This window comes from Bos indicus x Bos taurus, chromosome 5, assembly GCF_003369695.1.
Source record: "Bos indicus x Bos taurus breed Angus x Brahman F1 hybrid chromosome 5, Bos_hybrid_MaternalHap_v2.0, whole genome shotgun sequence".
Classification (NCBI taxonomy): domain Eukaryota; kingdom Metazoa; phylum Chordata; class Mammalia; order Artiodactyla; family Bovidae; genus Bos; species Bos indicus x Bos taurus.
The window spans coordinates 56,020,197-56,027,488 of record NC_040080.1 but is presented as its reverse complement, the minus strand read 5'-3'; the positions used below and the strand labels follow the sequence as shown (position 1 = coordinate 56,027,488).

General features: G+C 43.4%; 1 protein-coding gene across 6 annotated transcripts in view; it reads left to right on the top strand.

Annotated features, from left to right (window-relative positions):
• Positions 1-213: 213 nt before the first annotated feature.
• Positions 214-7,292, top strand: part of SCYL2 (SCY1 like pseudokinase 2) — a 57,242-nt gene continuing 50,163 nt past the window's right edge. For 2 of the 6 annotated variants that reach the window (XM_027542044.1, XM_027542046.1), the window contains exon 1: positions 315-482. The gene's annotated coding sequence lies outside the window, so the exon portion shown is untranslated. Of the gene's footprint in view, positions 586-723; positions 911-7,292 lie in introns of those variants that run through there. The other 4 variants (XM_027542047.1, XM_027542049.1, XM_027542048.1 and 1 more) reach the window with 4 other exon arrangements.

Below are 7,292 nucleotides of genomic sequence, written 5' to 3'. Positions count from 1 at the left end.
TTTTCCTGGAGCCTCTACGGCTCACGAAGCTCGATCCGTTCCGCCCAGGGCCGGGAAGCTGGATCTGGCAGTCAAGGCAAGGCTATGGAACCGCGGAGTCAAATGAACTGCCCTAACCTCGTCCACCGGGCTCCGCCTCCGGCCCGTGGCCCCGCCCCCACTTGGCTCTCTTCGGGGGGGGGGTGTCAAAGACGTCCTGGTCCCGCCCCTTCCGAACAAGCCGGAAGTGATGTCATGCCAGGACCGACTGGTCTTTCGGTCTTCCTCCCCCTCCTTTACTCTTCCTCCCCACTCCCGCCCCTCCCCTCCCCTTTCCCCTCCTCCGGTTCCAGCCTTTGAGGCCGCACGAGTGTAGGAGGCTATGGAGTAAGCCGGTGGCAGCGGCCAGGCGCCGAGGCTGAGCAGGAGCAGCCGAGAGGCGTTTGGGGGGCGGGGTGGGGAAGAGCCCCAGGGCCGCCCCTTCTGAGGGAGAAGGGGAAGAGGTGAGTGACCGCCCATGGGCACCGAACGACCTCCTTCACCGATCGCGCACCCGCCCGGGCTCCCCAGGCAGAGAGAAGGAATGGGGAAGGACCCGCGCCCGGGGTAGGCCTCTCAAGGTCCCAGGGGCTGGCGACTGTTGCCTGGTGACGGGCCTCCTGGCTGCAGGTGGGGCCAGCTGGGCGGTAGGCGCCCTCGCGCGAAGCCGGGCTAGGGGAGCGGGAAGCTGCGGGGAGCGGATCCGGGAGGCCCGAGTCTCCCAAAGAGGCCTGGAAGCGACTGGAGACCCCGGGCTGGAGCCATCTGCTGGAGGGAGAGCCCCGTGCTCAGGCTCAGGAGCTCGGGTTTCCGCGGTGGAGATCTTGGTTCCGTTTTGGGAAATAGGACACTACTCCGGGACTGGGTGAGAAGAGCTCCCCTCAGTGTTGAGGTGCGCCTCTGATAACCTGGGTTACCATCTGAGGCCGTCCGGCCCAGCGTCCTTTTCTGACAGGAGCTTTAGTTCTGGAATGGAAGGTTATTGTTTGTGAGGTGGGTGGGGCAGGTGTTTTGTTAAATACCCTCTCCGAGGCTCCTGCTCTCCTGTTTTTCTAAGTGGGAGAGAAAGGATGGAAGAAGGTTGAGACCCATGAAGCTTGCAAAAACTTGGGATCCGACAGAGTACATACCTGTGGTCAGTAATTAAGGGAACCAGTGTTGTCAAGTCAGCTCCCCTAACAGTCTTCCTGAGGCTCCAGTCTCAAGCGACTTAAAAGCACCAAGTCAGTAGTGACACAGTTTTAAGTTGCAAACTAGTATTTTTATAGATCAAGGTCTGGAGTCAAAAAATTTACAAGTTGGATTCTATGAGTAAGAAGTTTCCTAAGTCGCATTCGCAAGCCTTTTCATTCTGGAATATTAATATGGTTTAAGGTTAATGCTCCAAACCAGCCTGTCACAATAAAACCCCCTTCATGTTCATGTTCTGGTAACAGATTGAAAGTCACGTGGTTGAAGCTTCCTTTTGGACTTTACAGGTTATTTTTTCCTTTGGCTTTTTATCTTTTTTCCATTTTAATACTAATTTTTTTAAGTTTTAAAATAATTTATCAGCTGAGCGTATAAGTAGAATTCTTGAGACACTATTAAACTGTAGTCATGAAAGACAATTTTGAGGGAGTGTTTAAAGGAAAGAACCTAAAGGAAAGTAAGGACCTTCATTCTGTTCAGATCCATTTTACACACATGCAGAAACCTATTCTGTTCTGTCTGATATCCAAAAGCATCCAGTAAAATAAAACACTCAGTAAAATACAAGCGCAATGTACACTGAAATGTTTCTATAAAAACCAATCCCATAATTAGGAGTAACTATTCATACTCACATGTTTGAAAGTCATGACTTACCTCCCAAGAAAAATAGGTCCTCTTACTGTGTTTGACTCAAGTGACTAGTTTTCATCATCCTTTCTATAGGAGTTCAAGTTTGACAACTTCCTGTCTCATATCAGTCTCTCCTGGAGTCTTATTTGATTATCTGTTGAGTCTACTCCTGGTCTTTACACTAGTATTCGAGTTCCAACCACTATCATTTCTCATTTGAATTATTTATGGTCTCCTAATTAGGGTCTTCCCAGGTGGCCCTACGGAGAAGGCAATGGCAACCCACTCCAGTGCTCTTGCCTGGAAAATCCCATGGACGGAGGAGCCTGGTAGGCTGCAGTCCATGGGGTCACTAGGATTGCACATGGCTGAGCGACTTCACTTTCACTTTCATGCATTGGAGAAGGAAATGGAGACCCACTCCAGTATTCTTGCCTGGAGAATCCCAGGGATGGGGGAGCCTGGTGGGCTGCCGTCTGTGGGGTCGCACAGAGTCGGACACGACTGAAGTGACTTAGTAGCAGTAGCAGGTGGCCCTAGCGGTAAAGAACCCGCCTGCCACTGCAGGAGACATAAGAGACACAGGTTTGATCCCTGGATCGGGAAGATCCCTGGAGTAGGAAATGGCAACCCACTCCAGTATTCTTGCTTAGAGAATTCCATGGATAGAGGAGCCTGGCAGGCTACAGTCCATAGGGTCACAAAGGGCAGGCACGACTGAAGCGACTTAGCACACACAGAGCACACAATTAGGGTCTACCTGCATTTACTGTTGGCTTCTTCTATAGTTTTGCACACAAGACTGAGTGATTTTTCAAAATGCAGATCTGATCACATAATCTTCATGTTTGAAACTCTTCACTTTTTTTAAGAGAAACTAAAATCTTTAACAGGTTGTTTGGGCAGCTCTTAATTGCCTTTGCAACCTCATCTCCACAGCGCCTTCTGGCCTCCTCTTCTTCTCCTGGTCACTTTGTTCTTTCTGTTCTGCTTCAGGTGTATGGCATTTGATTATGATGCTTCCTTTGCCTGAAAATGCTCTTCCTTTCCTTTTCATCCAGTTAACGCCTGCTCTTCATTCAGCTTGCATCAGGGAAGACTTTCCTAATTAGGATACATTCCCCTGATTATATGTTCTCATGACGCCATTGCAGAATTGCCATACTGATTAATACTTGTTAAATTAATGAGATTTCCCTCATGTCTTGATACTGTGTAAGTGCTTAATAAATGTTTGTTAAATGTATGAATTTATTGACTTCTTATGAAATGTGCCAGGAATTGTTCTCAGTATTTTGTGTGCATCATTGTCTTTAATCCTCACAACAGTTACTTGAGGCATGGGTGACAGTTTCCCTTTTTTAAAGACTGAAAATAGTGTTAGGGAGGCTAGTTGGTGGTTATAGTGCTTTTATGAAACCTGGCATTTGAACCCAGGTTTTGCTGCCAGTGAAGACTATACTTAATCATGTAATTCTCATACTGCGCGTCGTAATCACCTGGGAAGCTGCTCAAAATATGAATGTCTTGACTGCACATTTATGGATTCTGACTCCAGAGGCTTGAGATGGTAGCTTGGCATTTGTATGTTTTAACAAATTGTATCCAACTTTTTGCAACCCCGTGGACTGTAGCACCCCAGGCTTCCTTGTCCTTCACTATCTCCTGGAGTTTGCTGAAATTCATGTCGGTTGAGTAGGTGATGCTGTCTAACCATCTAATCCTCTGCCGCCCTCTTTTCCTTTTGCCTTCAGTCTTCCCAGCATCAGAGTCTTTTCCAATGAGTCGGCTCTTCCCATCAGATGGCCAGAATATTGGAGCTTCAGCTTCAGCATCAGTCCTTCCAATGAATATTCAGGCCTGATTTCCTTTAGGATTGACTGGTTTGATCTCTTTACAGTCCAGGGGACTCTCAAGAGTCTTCTCCAACACCACAGTTTAGACGTTCACCAGAATTTAAAGATCATTGCTTTGAAGTTTGAAAACCATTTTTTTCGACAACACTTCTGTGCTGTATGAGTTTCGGTTTTCACGCATTTCAGTTTTACTGCACTGTATTTCAGATTTCAGGTCTTGCACCCCACTCCAGTACTCTTGCCTGGAAAATCCCATGGACGGAGGAGCCTGGTGGGCTGCAGTCCATGGGGTCACTAGGAGTTGGACATGACTGAGCGACTTCGTTTTCACTTTTCACTTTCATGCATTGGAGAAGGAAATGGCAACCCACTCCAGTGTTCTTGCCTGGAGAATCCCAGGGATGGGGGAGCCTGGTGGGCTGCCATCTGTGGGATCGCACAGAGTCAGACATGACTGAAGTGACTTAGCAGCAGCAGCAGGGAATAATCACAGTCCTAAGGAAATAAGCTTAGTTATCATTTTGTCTAATTTCCTAGTCAGTTATTCTTTTTCTTCTGGCTAGAGTTGCTGAATTAAAAGTAGAGAAGTCACTTCGCTGACAGAGGTCCTTATGGTCAAAGCTGTGGTTTTTCCAGTATTCATCTATGGATGTGAGCATTGGACCATAAAGAAGGCTGAGCGCTGAAGAATTGATGCTTTTGAACTGTGGTGCTGGAGAAGACTCTTGAGAGTCCCTTGAACAGCAAGGAGATCAAATCAGCCAATCCTAAAGGAAATCAACTAAATAAACTAAATATTCATTGGAAGGACTGATGCTGAAGCTGAAGCTCCAGTACTTTGGCCACCTAATGCGAAGAGCCGACTCACTGGAAAAGACCCTGATCCTGGAAAAGATTGAGGGCAAGAGGAGAAGGGGACAACAGAGGATGAGATGGTTGGATGGCATTGACTCAATGGGCATGAGTTTGAGCAAACTCTGGGAGATAGTTAAGGACAGGGAAGCCTGGCGTGCTGCAGTTCGTGGGGTCACAAAGAGTCAGACACAACTTAGCGACTGAACAACAGAGTTGCTGAACAGTGAGACACTGCCAGCCCAGTGCTGTTTCTTTTTCTTTTTTAATTATAATAATTTCTAAGCATCTGGTTGACTTTCTGTAGTAAAAACTGTACTTAGTTCATGGGCTGAAAGTGCCTTCTAAAGAGTTGGATGTAATTTTTCCTCAAATTTTACTTATTGTTCAAATTAGTTATTTGATACTTTAGCATATGTTGCCTTATAACCTCACATTCTGCTTTTAAAATCTTACTGTATACAAACTTAATGATGAAAACAGTGTTTTACTTCTTGTTTCTCCTACTGTGCCTAGCCTGGTGTTTTTCACCTCTTCTCTACCCAGTAATTTATTGAGTGATGTGTGCTTCACTTTACATTGCTAAGTCTTCTTAGTTTTTTGTTTCTTAAATCAGGGATGTCTCTTGAAATAATTGCTTCTAGCTCAACTTATAATAAATATATACTGTTTGTAGTTATAAAAAGAATGATTGTGTTCAGCTGATACAGTCTTTGTTTCCCAAGTAAAACTAAACATGGTTTCTGTATAGGCCAAAGAATGTTTTTAACCATTTTTTAAAAACACTATCTTTTTAAAAACTTTAGTAATCTGTAAGCACCCCCTACAAAAAAAAAGTATTTCAAAAATTCTGTGGTTGGTTTACTTCTCTACCTCTTGCCACTTTGATGGTAAGCTCTTTCATGGCTTATTTTTTCTTCTTTTTTCCCCAGTTTCTTATGTGGTGTCAGGTACATAGTGGGTGCTCAATAAATATTAAATAGTTCACCAGATGAATTTTCATGTCTGTTTCTACCTTGGGTACACCAGTGTTGACTCTGTTTGGCTAATGGATAGGCAACTCAAATTTGAATATCAACTCTGAAAATATCCTGTGATTTGATACTCAGACTATTTACAGTTTTCAAATCACATCATATATAGTCTTCCTCCCCTTCATGTCTTGGCACATGTCTTGGTCCTTTCTGGAAACTCCTTCACTTTTCTCCTACTTGAAAAACACTTCTTTTCTTTTTTTCTTTTAAATTTTTTTACTGATTTACAAACACTTCATTTTTGAGCCCATCTTCATGTTCCCAAAGCATGTTACATTCATACTCTAGTTAACTGGTATAAGTCTTTGCAGGTCAGAGTGTGCTACTCAACTGAGTCCCTAAATAGCAGAAATGTTTCCATTTACATCTGTATTCCCAACATATGACAAGTGCATGGCATGTAATACATAGCTTAGGCAGAGTTAGAGGAAAGGATATGTAGGTTTTAAAGTGGATTTTAATGTCTCTTGCACCTTCCCATCAAAATCAGTAGCAGATGTTCATAGAAAACAACTTGGCATGGCAATAAATGTTTTCATAATTCCAGTAGCAACATTTTCCAACTGCTTTCAGAAATGCAGTATTAAACAGAAAAAGGAAAGTGAATTTTTATTTCTATTTACAGACAGTTCAAATCTTTAACAGAAGAAAGTAAGTTATATCTAAATAAATATAATTTAATTGACTGAGAAAATAGGACACAAACTAATGCTACCTTTGTCCAGTGGCCTTCTAGATATTTTTGCTTGTGTATTCTCTAATTTTGTAAGACATTGTGCTTTTTGTGCTTTAAGTTGATAGCATCAGAATTTTTTTTGTCAAGGGTTTAGATAGTTACAAAGTTTCTAATTTCTAGATTATGTTTTATTTTTATCAGAACCTTGGAGTTTTTGCTTATTAATTGAAATAAGCTTGTTCTGTACACTCCTGTAATAACTATCTTGTTTCTTAATTGTAGTTCTGTGACAGATAAGGCATAGGATTTTGCCGTTAAGAACTAAAGCACAAGCCCCTTCAGAATTTCTTACCAAACTTCTTTTTGCTTTACTCTTAAGAGACTTTCAGGATTAATGTATTCTAGAACTGCATTTTCCCTTTTGGCATGCCTGCTAAGGTTTTGTATACCCAGAGAAATGCCCTATAATAAGACTGGGATTTGGTCAAGTGGGAGAAAATTGTGAAAAAGAGTTGGTTAGGAAAATTTGCAAGACACACACTTGTTCTCAGGCAAATCAATTTTAGGAAAGAACACACATGGCTTCCCTGGTGGCTCACTGGTAGAGTCTGCCTGCCAGTGCGGGAGACGGGGTTTCAATCACTGAACTGAAAAGATCCCCTGGAGAAGGAAATGGCAACCCACTCCAGTATTCTTGTCTGGGAAATCCCACGGACAGAGAAGCCTGACGGGGTCCATGGAGTTGCAAAAGAGTGGAACAGGACTTAGCATCTAAACAACCACCACACGCCATGAGTGATAGGCCTTTGGACCTCTTTCTGTGCGGTAGACCCTTAAACAATCCAGTGAAGCCTATGGACCTGTTCTCAGAGTAACATTTTCGAAGCTTGTCAGTTTCTTTTTACAAAAGCCTCTGGGATTCTGATTGGATTACATCGTGTCTATAGATTGATGGGGAAAATTGACAATATCTTAACAATATTGTACAAAGAACAATATTGTCTGTACAACTTTTTCCATTTAAGTCTTCAA